The 16,593-nt window shown below is 33.7% G+C and overlaps 1 protein-coding gene across 3 annotated transcripts in view; it reads left to right on the forward strand.

The window, feature by feature from the left end:
- Positions 1-1,082: 1,082 nt before the first annotated feature.
- Positions 1,083-16,593, forward strand: part of LOC126778505 (sex peptide receptor) — a 271,820-nt gene continuing 256,309 nt past the window's right edge. For all 3 annotated transcript variants that reach the window (XM_050502124.1, XM_050502123.1, XM_050502125.1), the window contains exon 1: positions 1,083-1,312. The gene's annotated coding sequence lies outside the window, so the exon portion shown is untranslated. The remainder of the gene's footprint in view (positions 1,313-16,593) is intronic.

The raw sequence follows: 16,593 nt of genomic DNA on the forward strand, positions 1-16,593 counted from the left end.
CGCTCAGCGTGCTATGGAGCGAGCTATGCTCGGAGTATCTTTGAAGGATAAGATCAGAAATGAGATTATCCGGAAAAGAACCGGAGTCACCGACATAGCTTGCAAAATTAGCAGGCTGAAGTGGCAGTGGGCTGGTCACGTATGTCGTAGGACCGATGGCCGTTGGAGCAGACGAGTCCTAGAGTGGAGACCGCGAATCGGCAAGCGCAGCGTAGGGCGCCCTCCAGCCAGGTGGACCGACGACCTTAAGAAGGTGGCGGGCACCAACTGGATGCGGAAGGCGGAGGACAGGGAGCTTTGGCGCACCTTGGGAGAGGCCTATGTTCAGCAGTGGACAACGATTGGCTGTTGATTGATTGATTGATAATAAAAGTAAAACATTTATACTCACTCGGATAATGGAAGCGTAAGCTCAGAAAAAAAAAACAAAAATAATAAAAAAAAAATTCTACACAAGCACTATTAATGCCTGGCACGCATTCTCCGTGTTCAAATGTATTCCAATGGTCAAAATGATCGGTTGAACGATTAAAAAGTTGAAGCGCTGCAGCACATTCTAGGGGAGTTGCAATAAAATAAACATAAAAAACTTTCCCTATGAAAAAATATAAAATCATGCAACTCACTTAGTAATTCAACGGAGTAAAATATGATGGATATTTATTAACAGAGAGATATATCTTGAGATATATAATTCTTCTGGACGTATATATAATATATACATAGTATAATACTAATAACGCATTGTTGGATTTATCTTTAAATGTTTTATACGGATAAATAAAACACATTATTTGTCCGTCAAGAAAAGGTCAAGCTTAAGATTAAATATATTCCATCACAGTTTATAAGAGACGAGCCATAAACAGATTTCTAGTTCAAACAACTTTCTTCTATCTGATGATTAATCTTTGAACTATCTATGTATTTCCACACGCGATTATAACTTTAAGAACCGTGTAATAAGAGTGACAGTTGAATTTCGTTGTCCTGAAATTTTTCCAGTAAGATGTCAGAGGTATGAAGGGGAGGGGAGCGTTTCAGGCAACAGTGGAGTCAGTAACACAGTTGGTTTTCGGCGTTCGATCGGAGCGGACGTGTGTTGTGTCTGCGATTATTACGTTCGCGTGTTTAATATTAATACATCTATTTTTTTCTGTGTAATTAACCTGTTGAATTATTATAATTTGATGTGTATCATTTTGTGGTCTTAGAAAATTTATCTGGTATTGTGCGGTTATCGAATTGCGTTAAATTTATTTTATATTATTATATTTTTAACTCGTGTTTATATTTTGGTGACTTTTCAAAGGTAAGTAGATTTAATAAATTAATAATTATCTCAAAAATAATTGAGTAGTTTTTAAATGATATCTTTAATTATATTTTTATTTTTATATGTATTTGTTATTACATTTTTAGGATTAATGTAGATTCCTAATAAATGTATATTTATACGAATAAAATATAATTCTTTGACAAATTGCTTTCTTTTTTTTCGTTATTTACGTTCTCACTATTTAAATAAAACTTATTAACGTTACAGTACAGTACAGTACAGTAACAGCCTGTTAATGTCCCACTGCTGGGCTAAGGCCTCCTCTCCCTTTTGAGGAGAAGGTTTGGAGCTTATTACGTTACAGTACAATTTTTCCAAATAACAATTTAACCGAAAGTAAAAAAAAACTTGTTTAACTTGATTAATTAATTGAATTAATCTTTTTATGTATTGACCTTGTACTACAACGAAACATTTCGATCTAAATAATAATATAAGAATAATTGCTTGGTAATACTATAACATGGATTTTACATTTAAACAGGACCATTAAATATAAACAGGATGATGTCAAAAACCAATTTCATCAATAATAAAAAAAAGAAATATATGTAATATATATTTCTTTTTAATAGCACAAATGACGCAAAGGTTGACAATATCAAAAGCCATCCCCTTCCGGTCAACCGTAAGTCGAAGAGAGAATATTCGTATATTCTGCAAACAATACAAAATGAAACAAAAATATTAAATAGACAATATATAAATATATATGATAATGACATAAGTGGACACACATACTTGTTATGATAAAGAGAACAAATAAAATAAATGTTTTTCTTTTATCATATAATAAGGAGGACGGGTAAATGGGCTACCTAATTATAAGTGGTCACATCTCCATTAGACAATGGCGATGTAAGAAATATTAACTATTACTTAAATCGCCATTTCGCCTCTGATGAGTGGATGGTACCTACACTGGGCTTGAACAAAGACATACCACCAAGTATCTTGGTACAATTAACATTCCGACATCGTGGTAGCTTTAAATTTATTTTGTAAAATTTCTTTGAGAATAATGTTTATTTTTGAATTTAAATATTAATAAAAAAAATATAATATTACCTTCAAATAAAAATTATTTGGTATAAATAACTTGTTACCTTGTGTTTGTTGTTTGGGATAAGGTTGAATAAACAGTGGGATGATCCTGAATAATTGAGATAATATAAATAATGTCAATGAAACCGTTAGGGGTGATATGGATATGAATAGAACTAGAGGTAAGAGGGATAAGGGTGAATATTAGACAAATCTAGAGAACAATATTGATAATTGCGATAGAACTGTCAGGGATGATGTGTCCAAGAAAAGAAGTAGGAAAATATATTAATTTTAAATTATTTTTAAATTTAGAATTATAAATAAGGATAATTGGACCCCAAATGATAACGCAATGCCGTTATAATAATGATTGCCTGTCTGTTTCGGTATAATCACGTACTACGATAGAATCACTGAGTCAATTTTAATTATAAATATCTGGTTTTTAAAATATTATAAAACAATTTTATTTTTACCAATAATTTTGAATAAAATATTCACAATAATTGACATCTTACAACCCACGCGTTTTCACGATAAAATAAGTTTTTTCTTAATCTCAATTTTTTTTTAAACTTATAGAAAATTATTTTCTACTTTTTAGTTCGGCTAGTTACATGAGCGTGTTTATAAGTTTTTTAAGCTATTATTTATTTAAATACTCATTTGCTTTTAACATAATATGTAATGTTGCTATCTTGTACATATTATTATTCGGACGGGAATATCGATTATTATAAGTTATTATTTTATTATTGGTTACCAATATAATACTGCTCTCAGTAAAAGTCTTCAATCGCAGAGACATTTTAAGAACAAACTTGAAACCGTATTACACGAATTTAAAATGTCAGAAAGTTATAAGCGACATTTAAGGGAATCAAAATAGCGTTTAAAGTCGGTTTTCAACTTTCACGAGCGGCTGCGTGATTTACAGAATATCGGAAACTCGATAAACGATCATATAAATGATGAAGCAGTGTGGAATTAGCGTTCGTGATTTTAAGTCGGATAATTTAATTGCCAGAAAAGAACAAATACTATATATAATGGTACAATCTGAAACGGTAACGTTTTTATTGTGAAATTGCTATTCAAAAGTGTTTGCAAGATTCTAATTGAATGAAGTATATTTTAATTTGATTTGATATAATTTATGAGCATATAACAATTGCCTTTAAGGATTTAGCATAAGATAAAGTTAATTGATTAACTTAAAGTTGATTTTATAACGATTGACGAACGAAAATTGACGTACATAAAATTATATGTTCCGCGCAAAATTAATCCGTTGAACTATTTTTTAAACGATTTTCGACGGTTTTAACATTCTAATTATATAAATTTCGTATAAAAACATTGATAAATAAGGCTAATTACTTAATAAAAGACTATTATTTGACGAACCGGTTGGCGTGGTTGATAGATACTTGTCTTTCACGCCTAAGGTTGTGGGTTCGATTCCCACCCAGACAGACATTTGTGTGCATGAACATGTCTGTTTGTGCTGAGTCCAGGTGTAATTATCTATATAACAGAAGAAAAGTAGTAAATGTAGTATATGTTAAACCCAACGATACGACCAACGCGTATATAATTTAGAATAACCTAATATTTATTGAGTTAATTTGATTATAAATTTTGTTTTAATGTTATTTAACTTCGTGATATGATTTTTATAACTACCGACATTATAATGATTTAACTTTTGTATAAAAAGCGATGTATTTACAATGAACGATCATAATTATTCTTGAACTTGAACAGGGTGGTTACTCTGCCTCTTTAATGAATATTGTTTATAACAACACAACACTTCTTTCGCTATCCTGGCTCACCTTCTGTTTCATGTATCAGTTGTCTGGTTTCCATAGCACAAGTTCTGCTTAATTTGGGATCAGATGGCCGTGTGTGAATAATGTCCCAGAATATTATTATTATTATTATTATCATATAGATGTAAAAAGTAGTAAGTATTCATGTAGGATAACAATTACCATACCTAAATTGGTTTTAAACTAGTAATCATCTTTATTTAAATTTAATATTGTAAAATGAAGATTGAGTATGATTACTTTGACAAGTGATTTTGTATTTGTCTAGTTTATTATAGCTTTGGCTGTCGATTGTATTAACAATAACCAATTATAATAAATATTGATAATTAAGTTCCCTTGATGGATCCTGGCTACGACGGCCCTTCTAAAAATAGATGGCGCAGGCGATTATAGCGAGCACAAAGTGTTATGAAAGTGCGCAAACAAGTGCACTTTCATAACCCGAAGGGAAAGAGTTCGGGCGGACTAACGTCTTTACCTGCTTTCAGTCACAGTTGCTGAAAATATCTTAATAGAGCCATTTCACTGATCGGTGGAATTTGAAGCTAGGTCCTCGAGATCTGTACTTTATAACTTCACCACTTAACTAAAGGCGGTTAATGATACTGAGAATAAATTTGAGTATGTTAGATTGTAGTTTTTAATAGTCCTATAATATTATGTTTGGTATGTCCCACTGCTGAGCTATGGCTTCCTCTCCTATTTTTTTCTACTCCAATGCGGGTTGGTAGAATACACGAGTAACAAAATTTCAATGAAATTAGACACATGCAGATTTCCTTTCCATGTTTTCCTTTATCGTCAAGGATGAGATGCATTATAAACACAAATTAAGCACATGAAAATTTAGTGATGCTTGCCCGAGTTTGAACCCACGATCATTGGCTGAGATTCACGCGTTCTAACCACTGGGCTACATCGGCTTATGTCAGTATGACCTTTGACATATAATTGATTAGTATTCGCGCTATGTTGCGGACAGTTTGAGAGGGGGGGGGGGAGGTGTTAGGTATCTTATATCCTTTTTTGTATTATGTAGATTTCATGACGATTGGGTAGTTAAGATGTGAAAGCCTAAGACTATCGCATTTATAATACTAATATTATAAATGGATCATATTTTCGTACAAGTAAAAGTAAAATAAAATTCCGTGAATATTCAACTGCTAGGCAAAGGTCTCCTTCCCTCTTGGGGCCTATTATACCACGCTGCTCCAAAATTTGAATTTTGACACATGCAGGTTTCCTCACGTTTTCTCCGGCGAACATGAGACGAATTTTAAACAAAAAATTAGTACATGGAAATTCAGTGGTGGATCTCCGCCTTCGAACATTCAACCTTCGGTTAAGGTTCAAATTTAATAAATAAATAAGAGAATTTTAAAATCAATTTTCAAAGACCCCGTCCGTTTTCAGTCTCATGTAAACGTTCCGTTACCTACAAACGGTAACATTTAGTTTCTAAGAATAAAATCTATTATAAAATGCAAATTATGAGAAAACTTAGTAACAGGCGAGGTACCATAGACGATATAATATTTGTTATGACTTCGAATGATGTGTATTTATTATTTGTATATTAGATGTGAGCTGCAGCTTTACACGGCTTTTATTATACAAGTAATAAAATGTAAAAAATTAAAATTTAATCTCTTTAGCTTGTACCTGGGGAACCGAGCTTCGCTCGGCTCTTATAATAATTAGTTTATTTTTGTAAAAAATTGTGATTTTTTCAGGAAAGACCTACCTATATAGATATACTTAAGATTTGTAACATTTGACAGTTTTCAAAATTATCCCGGACAAACAGACGACATTTTCGTTTAAACAATATGAAAATAGACATAATATTATAAAAAAGCAGATATAAATCACAGACAGATACTTAATTTTTATTTACTTGTATTAATACATATAAGAGCACAGATAAAGTTGATGACTGAAATCTCATTACATTTAATCCTTATTGAAATATTAAATTCTAAGCAAATTCTGTAGATTAAAATTTTTCGTTTGATATTAATATTTTAAACCATCTTATAAATATTAACAGACTATTTAAGAAATATACAAGAAAATTTATGTACAGCGCACGGTATTCCCTGGATAATTATCAACAAAGGTTAGCGAGATTGTTGCTTTATTCAAAATTAATTTATATATTATTATTCATTATTAAGATTATTTCTTTATTCAAAATTAATTTATATAAAATAATGGTGTGATTGGCAAGGTACTCACGATCTCTCAGTGAGCTTTCATTGACCTTTCAGTCTTAGTTACCCTACCGTGTACCGATTTCACGCACACATCGACTCACTTACAATCTTAATCACCAAATCATACAATGACGTCATCTGATGTTCAAAACCTTACGCCTTCTCGTTTGACGCTTGAAGTTCCAGTTAGCTCCTACCGTGTACCGAGTGCTGAGATATTTATATATTAAGTAATTTTAAATAAAGTGAGTAATGAAGTGAGTTCTAACTTCGTATCTCACTGTTTGAAACGCTATTTTGATGCGTAACGTTAATGAGTTACAATATTATTATAGTCAATATAGCGAGTCAATCATTTTGTATATTGCGGTGAGTTCCGTGGTTGATGTATAGAATAATTAATAGGTAATACTTTTAGGACCTAGACCTTATTTATACTAGGTGGTAACTTTGTGAAAGCCTTTTTAGGTAGGTACCACCGGCTCATTAAATATTCTACAGCTAAGCAGCAATTATTGTTAGTATTGTTTTGTTCCGGTTTGCAGGGTAAATGAACCGGTCTAACTATAGGCATAAGGGACATAACATCTAGTTCCCAAGGTTTTTGGCGCATTGGCGATATAAGGAATGGTTAATATTTCTTACATCGCCAATATCTATGGACGGTGGTAATACAATCAGGCATTTGCCAAATATACCGGCTATAACAAAAAATAAAAACCTTTGTAATCCATTTTGAAATGTACAGCAGGAGTATATATGACTGTGTATTAAAGCTGCTTTAATGGTACGAAGTCAGCGCGAAAAACGTATGCGCAACTACTCACTCGCAACCTTTCACAGCGTTGGCTTACATATCACCTAGCCTGGAATCTGCTTTAGACGTGACGCTTAACGCTTTGGTAGACTACAATAGCCCGTGTGTCGCAGTAAATATTGCCGTTACAAACGGGCTATTTTTATTTATTTAAAAAATATTAAATTCCGAACAAAATAGTAAGTTTATTTTATTTTTATTTTATTTATTTTTTTATTTTATTTATTTTAAGGACCACTAGTAGCTACTACATGTTTTAATGACAAATGTAAAACAATTTAGTGAAAATAGCTAACATGTGAAGCTTTTTAAAGTAGCCACAACAATTACAATATTTGTTTTAAAAATACATTAACACATAATTATAGCAACATGAGTAGAAAGATTAAAAAAAAAAAAGTCCAAATTGGTACAAATTAAAGATCATAAAAAATAAACATGCACTTAATAAAATTAAAATTAATAACACAAATAGTTTGAAATTGATATAGGTACAAATTAAAATTAAATAATTCATTAAATTCAATATTTACTAAATTCAAACAGGCTCTCTTATAAACACTACTTATGTCTTAATACAGTATATGTGTTTATATATTGACTGCCTCGTTGGTCTAGTGGCTTGATGTAAGGCCTTGATGCAAGGCAGACCAGGAGGTCCTGGGTTCAATTCCCAGGTCGGGCCAATAAAAAGTTATTGGGTTTTTCTGTGAGAAAATTCTCAGTAGCAGCTCAGAGTCTGTAAGTTGGAAGTGTGTACACACTCGTCCCTCGGAAAGCACGTAAAGCCGATGGTCCTGCGCCTGAACTCTTTCCGGTCATATCGGATTGCCGTCCCATCGGACTATGAGAGTTACGGAATAGAGAGCGCACCTGTATTTGCGAACATAATCGTGCACTATAATAGGGCCCGCGCAGTTGGCTAATCTCACTTGACATTGGCCGCCATGGCCGAAATCGGTCCTGAGTATTACTAATATTATGTTTGTCGATTATTATATTTTTTAATTCAGTTGTTATTTATATTTGATACGATCTTGATTGTTACACAATGACAAATTAATTACATCATTAATACTTTGACTGATTATTTTAAAATAACTTGAATAATCTGTTCGAATTTTATAGTATTATTTTAAAAACAAATGCATAAAATTAAAATATTTAGTAAGCGATTCTAACGCCATCTATTGACTTGGTTAGGCATATTTTATAAGTTTATTACCTATGTTATCTCTCGTAGGACAATTCTGCTTAATCTAAGGACAAATCGAAGAACGTACATGTTGAAAGTTTTCGTTAGGTATTAAAATTGCAAATTATTCGAGTTTGCTTCGTAATTGTTTCCATGTATAATTTTCGGTTAATTTAATTTTAATACAAAGTTCATTATCAAGTGTTCGCTTAGTAAACTTTTAGTTTAGATATTGTTTTGTTACAATATTGGATTGTACTGTTACTGTTGTTGGAGTATACTGTTTCTCCTTAATAGAAGTTGTATATCAATATAGCTAGGAGGTCATTCTAATATTAGTATTGTATTTTAAATAAATTTAACGTGCTCTCGTTTAATGTAATATGTCTGCGATATAGCTTAGCCGAGAAAGCCCAGTGGTTAGAACGCCATCTCGGCTCTCACTACCGTGATCATTGGCACCCGATGATCACGGCAGTGAATATACATTTAAAATATACATTTAAGTTGATTTTAAGTGCACACAATAACTGATTATAGTTTCTGCCTTAATCTTTAATAGAGATTGCCTGGAAGAAATCACTGTAAGTGATGAGGCTTTTCATACTTTTTGATCTACCTGGTCTTCTTTTACATATTTTTTGTAAACCGTGTAAGAAAGAATAAAGAAAATAAACAAACTTACATCTAAAACACACACTAGGCGACTATAAAAAATTGTTTCTAGTAATTTCTCTATGGAATCCTATCATTTGCATGTCTAGACACGAACCAGTCTGAATAATTGTCTCAAAATGTCCACTCGAATACATTTCTAACCTACTTTGGTGTAATGGTAATTGAAGTGAAATAAACGGACAACTTTCTTTATAATGTATATATAAATGGACGTTGGAATATCTGATGACTCAGTGGTAAGGACATATGAATCCTAACCGAAGATTGGGAGTTAAGATCCAGGCAAAGTTCACTTAATAACATATAATGTTATCATAGGTTAGATGCTTATTTATTTATTTTATCAAATTTTAAACACATGTCATGTCTGTACAAACACAAAATCAATTGTAGCTGTACGTTTTTTGGTTTAATATCATTTTGGTTTGTGGACAAATAAACATTAAATATAATTAAAATAAATAAATAAAATAATATAATTCAATTTGTGTTCGGCGGTGAAGATTCTTATGAAACCGATTACAAATATTGAGACACGAGATATGAGGAGCTCATGCTATAGCTCTTGCCTTAGAAAGTTTTCACAACGAATTATATCTATAAATCGTCAAGCCTTATATACTTTTACTTGAACACAACATTAGCGTGATTCAAAATAATTGGTTTCCATACGCTTATTATACTCATAGGAACAATACTGCATAACCAATATTGACTGCGAAAATTGTATGGTTTATATTGGTGTAGGTGCTTAAAATTGATATAAGCCAGACATGTTTTGTTGTGAATAGACCGGTGTCATATTATTTGAGAGGACGCGGAAACGTTAGCGTATTTTGTCAAGCGAATTATCACCGCGCCCGTGTGTAATGGAGAGGGGCGGGTAATAGGTAAAAAAGTAACTTATTTCCGTCCTTGGAGTTTAAGTACAGTGGAGCGTAAAAGGCACAAAATTCAACCTTGTAGAAACATAGGACCATTAATTATGTTTTAGTAATTAAAATATTTTCTTTTTTAAAATAACAATATATTTTATTTATACAACGATAAAGAGAGTCTTTTTATACTAAGATGAAATGTGAACTAATGAACGTCAAACAATTATAATTTATTTATGACTGTTGAAGTTAGAAGTGTTTCTTAATTATCTGTTTGTCTGCGAAAGTAGTACCAGCCGGTATCAGGAGGAGAAGGGGGATATATAAAATCATACAGTACAGTACAGTAACAGCCTATTAATGTCCCACTGCTGGGCTAAGGCCTCCTCTCCCTTTTGAGGAGAAGGTTTGGAGCTTATTCCACCACGCTGCTCCAATGCGGGTTGGTAGAATACACATGTGGCAGAATTTCAATGAAATTAGACACATGCAGGTTTCCTCACGATGTTTTCCTTCACCGTTAAGCACGAGATGAATTATAAACACAAATTAAGCACATGAAAATTCAGTGGTGCTTGCCCGGGTTTGAACCCACGATCATCGGTTAAGATTCACGCGTTCTTACCACTAGGCCATCGCGGCTTAAAATAAAATCATATTAAATTATATTAATCCATTAAGCCATAATTATAGTCTTAAATCTTAAGATGAATTATATTTACATAAAACTGTAATAACAATATTATATTCATTCCCGCTATCGCTTATGGATAAGTCTAAGCCTTATCAGCCAGAAATATACTTTTATTTTCTTGTTTCCGAAACTGTGCGCACCAGTTTAATCAATATAAAAGCAGTTAAAAAATAAACAAAGGTCTTGTAACGAGCTGTGTGTGACGGTGGCGTTACAACATTAACAATTAATGAGATATATAAAGTTATATCTTCGTTTAAAGTTATCAAAAGTTACAGTACAGTACAGTAACAGCCTGTTAATGTCCAACTACTGGGCTAAGGCCTCCTCTCCCTTTTGAGGAGAAGGTTTGGAGCTTATTCCACCATGCTGCTCCAATGCGGGTTGGTAGAATACATATGTGGCATAATTTCAATGAAATTAGACACATGCAGGTTTCCTCACGATGTTTTCCTTCACCGTCAAGCACGAGATGAATTATAATCACAAATTAAGCACATGAGAATTCAGTGGTGCTTGCCCGGGTTTGAACCCACGATCGTCAGTTAAGATTCACACGTTCTAACCACTAGGCCATCTCGGCTTTTTATATAAAAAGGTATGCAATATAAATGTATGAAAGCTGCTGTATTTAATAGACTTATAAAAAGTTTTCTTAAGTTAAGTATAAATTAACGAGCTTACTTATAAATGCCGTTTCGTATAATTAGTTACAATGCTGTTTCTTCTTCTTTCGAATGTCAAATCAATAATGACAGAAAGAGAGAAATCAGTGTTTAACCAAACAGTTACTAAATAAAGTTTATTAGGTACGTTACTTTTTAAAAGTATGTTTTTAAGTGACATTTACAAAAAATAAGTTAACGATTTTTTAAATTTTAACTCGTTGGTGGATCTATGCAAGCCTCTGAAGTGGTGCGACACATTAATTATTCTACCACAGAACATCAATTTGTTAGGTACCTTAGGTCTTTTTCTGTATGTGTATGGAAAAATTCATAATAATCAGCTGAGTATTTAAAACAAAGCGTAACAAACGCACGAACTCACTATTAATAATTCATTAATTTATGAATTATAAACACAATACAATGAAAACTCGATCGTTTTTACTCTTTCTAATTGGGCCATTTCTATAATGAGAATTAAAAAAATGTATTAAATATTTACAAATGTAAGGGATATCTAGTCCAAGCTTCATGTCTTGCTTTGAATAACGACATCAATTTTTCACTTCATCCTCTATTTAGGATGGCTAAAACACCCCCGGCGAACGAAGAAATATGGAGCTAAAATTTTCAGGGTTGCCAGTTCTAACCCTCATAATTTATGTTATAGTTTGCTATTCGAATCAAGTTTGTTTTTTAAGAAACTATTCATTTTTCTTACGGATAGTGTATTGTCTACAAGGCGTAATTGAAAAAAAAGTATCGTAAGTTTTATTGCGCACATATCTTTTTTTGAATGAAATGGGTAGGTGGAATGGCCCACCTGATGATAAATGGTCATAGACATTGACGATGAAATATTAATTACACATATACACACATTATATTAATTACTTATGCCTGTAGATACTGGCTCTGGAAGGGTGAGTACCCTTCAAACCGGAACACAATAACCGGAACAGACTAAATATCGCTGTTTGGTGTTAGAATATTTGATGAGTGGGTTACCCAGACGGGCTCGCACAAAGCCTACCACCAAATAGACTGATGTATAAGAGCTTCATTAGCTATTTCATAATTCAACGAGTTATTTATCAGCAAAATTGTAATTTGCAGACAAAATATAACTTTACTTTTCCTTCATTCTAACTACGTTTTCCGTTACTAACCCTATCGATAAAATCCATATTACGGTTAGTGTTCTAAAATCAGATAGACCAGACAGACGGAAGCGGATAAATTCGGATTTATCCGAAATCTACTTTTATCCGGATAGATCTAGCTGGATTGTCGCGATACCGGAACGATCAAAGGACACAATCGAAAATGTTTTTGTTATAAAATGACTGTATGTGTTAATGTTAATAAATGGCACTCTAATTTTAACTGCCATATTTTTATTTATATTGCTTTTGTTGTGTTTATTTGACTGTAGCATTGTAGCTTCCAAATGGACCAATTTTGATGCGGTTTTTTTCTGTTGGATACCTCATGTGATCGAGATGGTTCTTAGCTATAAATTATAAAGATCATCACCTCTTTTCCTACTTGACAATAGGGTCTTACCAACTTTCATTGGTCCGATTAATTTCAAATTTACTTACGTTACTCCATCATTAGAATTTAAATTTTCAATTGCAGTCTTATCAAAGCCTAAAAATTGACTAAGTCAAGTCTAGACAAAGAAGACCACTCAATTTCTTCTATGATATAGATGTTTTATTAAAAAAAAACAATAATATTTTCTTTGAACTTACTTTTAATTATACCATTTAATTTATCAAAACAATTGTCATATATTGTCTCTTCAAAAGAATCCATTGAAAAGTTTGACTTTGTCGGAGCTTTGAAATAATTTCGTCTACGCTCACGATTATTTCAAAACCAATTATACGTTCGGTGTAAAAACCTTATTATAACTTTGTAATAATTACATCAAAGATAATGGTTTTATTTACTTTGTGTTATATCTAAAGATTTTAATGTAAATTATTATTGTTATTGTTAAATTTTGTTATTTTAATACGTTGATTCTTTTGGAAATATATTATGTTGCTATGTGAGGTGGTGTGTATTCATTAAGAATACTGAGCTATGAACGATGGCTTCTGTTTCCAACAGAAAACGCAATTTCATTTTTTTCATTGTTCTGTGTTCTTTTGTTTTAAAGGATAGAGGAATAAACATAGAAAAAATTAAAAACACAAAGTGAAAAATTTGAAGGGACACCGTTTTGGGAGTTAGCAGTTAACGTGATAAACCTTTCTTGCTTTTGTTTGATGATGAAATAATCATCGTATATAAAATAATAAGTAGATGAATCGTATAATATTTTCGAACCAAAGGCTTTATACACTGAAAGGAACAAGTGAAAGTAGGATTTTACAAGTTGTATACAGTTATTGAGTTAATTCAAGCAATTCAGCGAACAAGAGCTAGTAATATATGATATATGTCAAAAATAAAAATGTGCTGATTGCTTATAAGCAGCTGACGATAAATAACCCTTTTAACGATACCATATTTGTTGGATTATAGTTTAGAAAATATGTGGGAATCCGTATTCTGGTTAATAGTAATGCATATTCATAAGCTAAAGAATCGTATAATAATTTTGAACCAAAGCTTTTATAAGCATTTAAACTCTAGTACAGTCTGGTATTTGACACACTCTATTGATTACATTTCATATCGTTCGGAAGTGCAGCGATTATACGTCCTTCGAAACGGGCGCTTCAAGACAGCTTCGCTTAGAGCAACAAGTGATATTCATCTTTAGGTCTACGTTTCTGCTTTAAAACATAACTAAAGTTGAAGTGCCTGTTTGTGATTTCAAAATGCCTCTTTTTAAGTTAATATGCCTATTAGTTACCAATACGAAAACAATATTTTTTGTGCTTGTCTGTATGTCCAGGGTAATTCTTAAACGGCCAAAGATTACACATACAAATAACTGAATTATTATATACTACCACTGTTACGTAATCATTTAGATATTTTATTAGTGTTAAAGTAAAACCGCGAGTTTTACTAGTGTTTAAATAAAATCAATACAACAATTAATATCAATTTACATCCGATTAAATTACTATATACACAGTATCTAAAAATTTTCCTAGTGGAACCTTTATTTCACTGCCCTTGTATATATATACCTAACTACTAACAGCCTGTGCATGTCTCCCTTTTTGAGGAGAAGATTTGGCCCTTATTCTACCACGCTGCTCCAATGCGGGTTGATGGAATACCCATGTGGCAGAATTTCAGCGAAATTAGACACATGCAGGTTTCCTCACGATGTTTTCCTGTATCGTAAAGCTCGAGAGGAATTATAATCACAAATTAAGCATATGAAAATTCACCGGTGTTTGCACGGGCTTGAACCCACGATTGTCGGTTAAGATTCACGCGTTCTTACCACTGGGCCATCTCAGCATAACCTACATAATATATCATATTATATAGCAAGTTGACGACTTGACGAGTTCTAGCCCCCAGAGAAAGCCGGCTTTCGATCAGGCTACAGCACCGTGCACCACATCCATACTGTTCGGCAGATTGTGTACAAGACAGAAGACTACAATCGGCCGCTGTGTATGGCATTTGTGGACTACGAGAAAGCCTTCGACTCCATCGAAATCTGGGCAGTGCTCGACTCATTGCAGAGATGTCATATCGACTGGAGATATATCGAGGTACTGAGATGTCTGTACAACGCCGCTACAATGACTGTCCACATCCAGGACTGTAAGACGAAGGCGATCCAACTGCGCAGAGGGGTGAGACAGGGGGATGTAATATCCCCGAAACTGTTCACCAATGCGTTGGAAGACGTTTTTAAGACACTGGACTGGACTGAGTATGGAGTCAATGTAAACGGCGAGTACATCTCACACCTTCGATTTGCCGACGACATCGTCATCATAGCAGAGTCGCTGGAACAACTCACCGGAATGCTGCGTAGCCTAGGCGAGTCTTCCCGGTGTGTCGGTCTCGGTATAAACTTGGACAAGACCAAGGTCATGTTCAATAGGCATGTCGTGCCGGGACCGATATACGTCGAGGGGAAACCTCTCGAAGTTGTTAGTGAATATACCTTCCTAGGACAGATAATACAAGTCGGTAGGAACAACTTCGAGAAGGAAGCCGATCGAAGAATTCGCTTGGGATGGGCAGCATTTGGAAACCTTCGTCAAGTCCTCAAGTCGTCTATACCGCAATGTTTGAAGACGAAAGTCTTCAACCAATGCGTCTTACCTGCTATGACATACGGGGCCGAAACGGGGACACTAACTGCGGGACTAGTCCTCAAATTCAAAGTCGCTCAGCGTGCTATGGAGCGAGCTATGCTCGGAGTATCTTTAAAGGATAAGATCAGATATGAGATTATCCGGAAAAGAACCGGAGTCACCGACATAGCTTGCAAAATTAGCAGGCTGAAGTGGCAGTGGACTGGTCACGTATGTCGTAGGACCGATGGCCGTTGGAGCAGATGAGTCCTTGAGTGGAGACCGCGAATCGGCAAGCACAGCGTAGGGCGCCCTCCAGCCAGGTGGACTGACGACCTTAAAAAGGTGGCGGGCACCAACTGGATGCGGAAGGCGGAGGACAGGGAGCTTTGGCGCACCTTGGGAGAGGCCTATGTTCAGCAGTGGACAACGATTGGCTGTTGATTTGATATAGCAAGTTATATATAAAGAACAAATGAAAAACCAAGATTTTCCAACCCTTAATTCTATTATTAGGCGACCATTAACTATATACTTTTTCTAACAAATAAAAATAGAAATTTAAATAATCCAACGATTATAAATATTATACATTGTTCAGAACTAATGTGAAACATTTCGAATGTATTTAAGTAAAATTCATACATAACATATGTATACATAAACAATTAATTTAGACATGCTTAAAACGATTCCACTTGAGATAGAAACAAAGCAGTTCGTGGAAACATGTACACCTAAAAAGCCCTACCACCCTACTGGTGGTAGGGCTTTGTGCAAGCTCGTCTGGGTAGGTACCACCCACTCATCAGATATTCTACCGCAAAACAGCAATACTTGATATTGTTGTGTTCCGGTTTGAAGGGTGAGTGAGCCAGTGTAATTACAGGCACAAGGGACATAAAATCTTAGTTCCCAAGGTTGGTGGCGCATTGGATATGTAAGCGATGGTTGACATTTCTTACAATGCCAATGTCTAAGAGCGTTGGTG

This window comes from Nymphalis io, chromosome 26 (genome assembly GCF_905147045.1).
Source record: "Nymphalis io chromosome 26, ilAglIoxx1.1, whole genome shotgun sequence".
Lineage (NCBI taxonomy): Eukaryota > Metazoa > Arthropoda > Insecta > Lepidoptera > Nymphalidae > Nymphalis > Nymphalis io.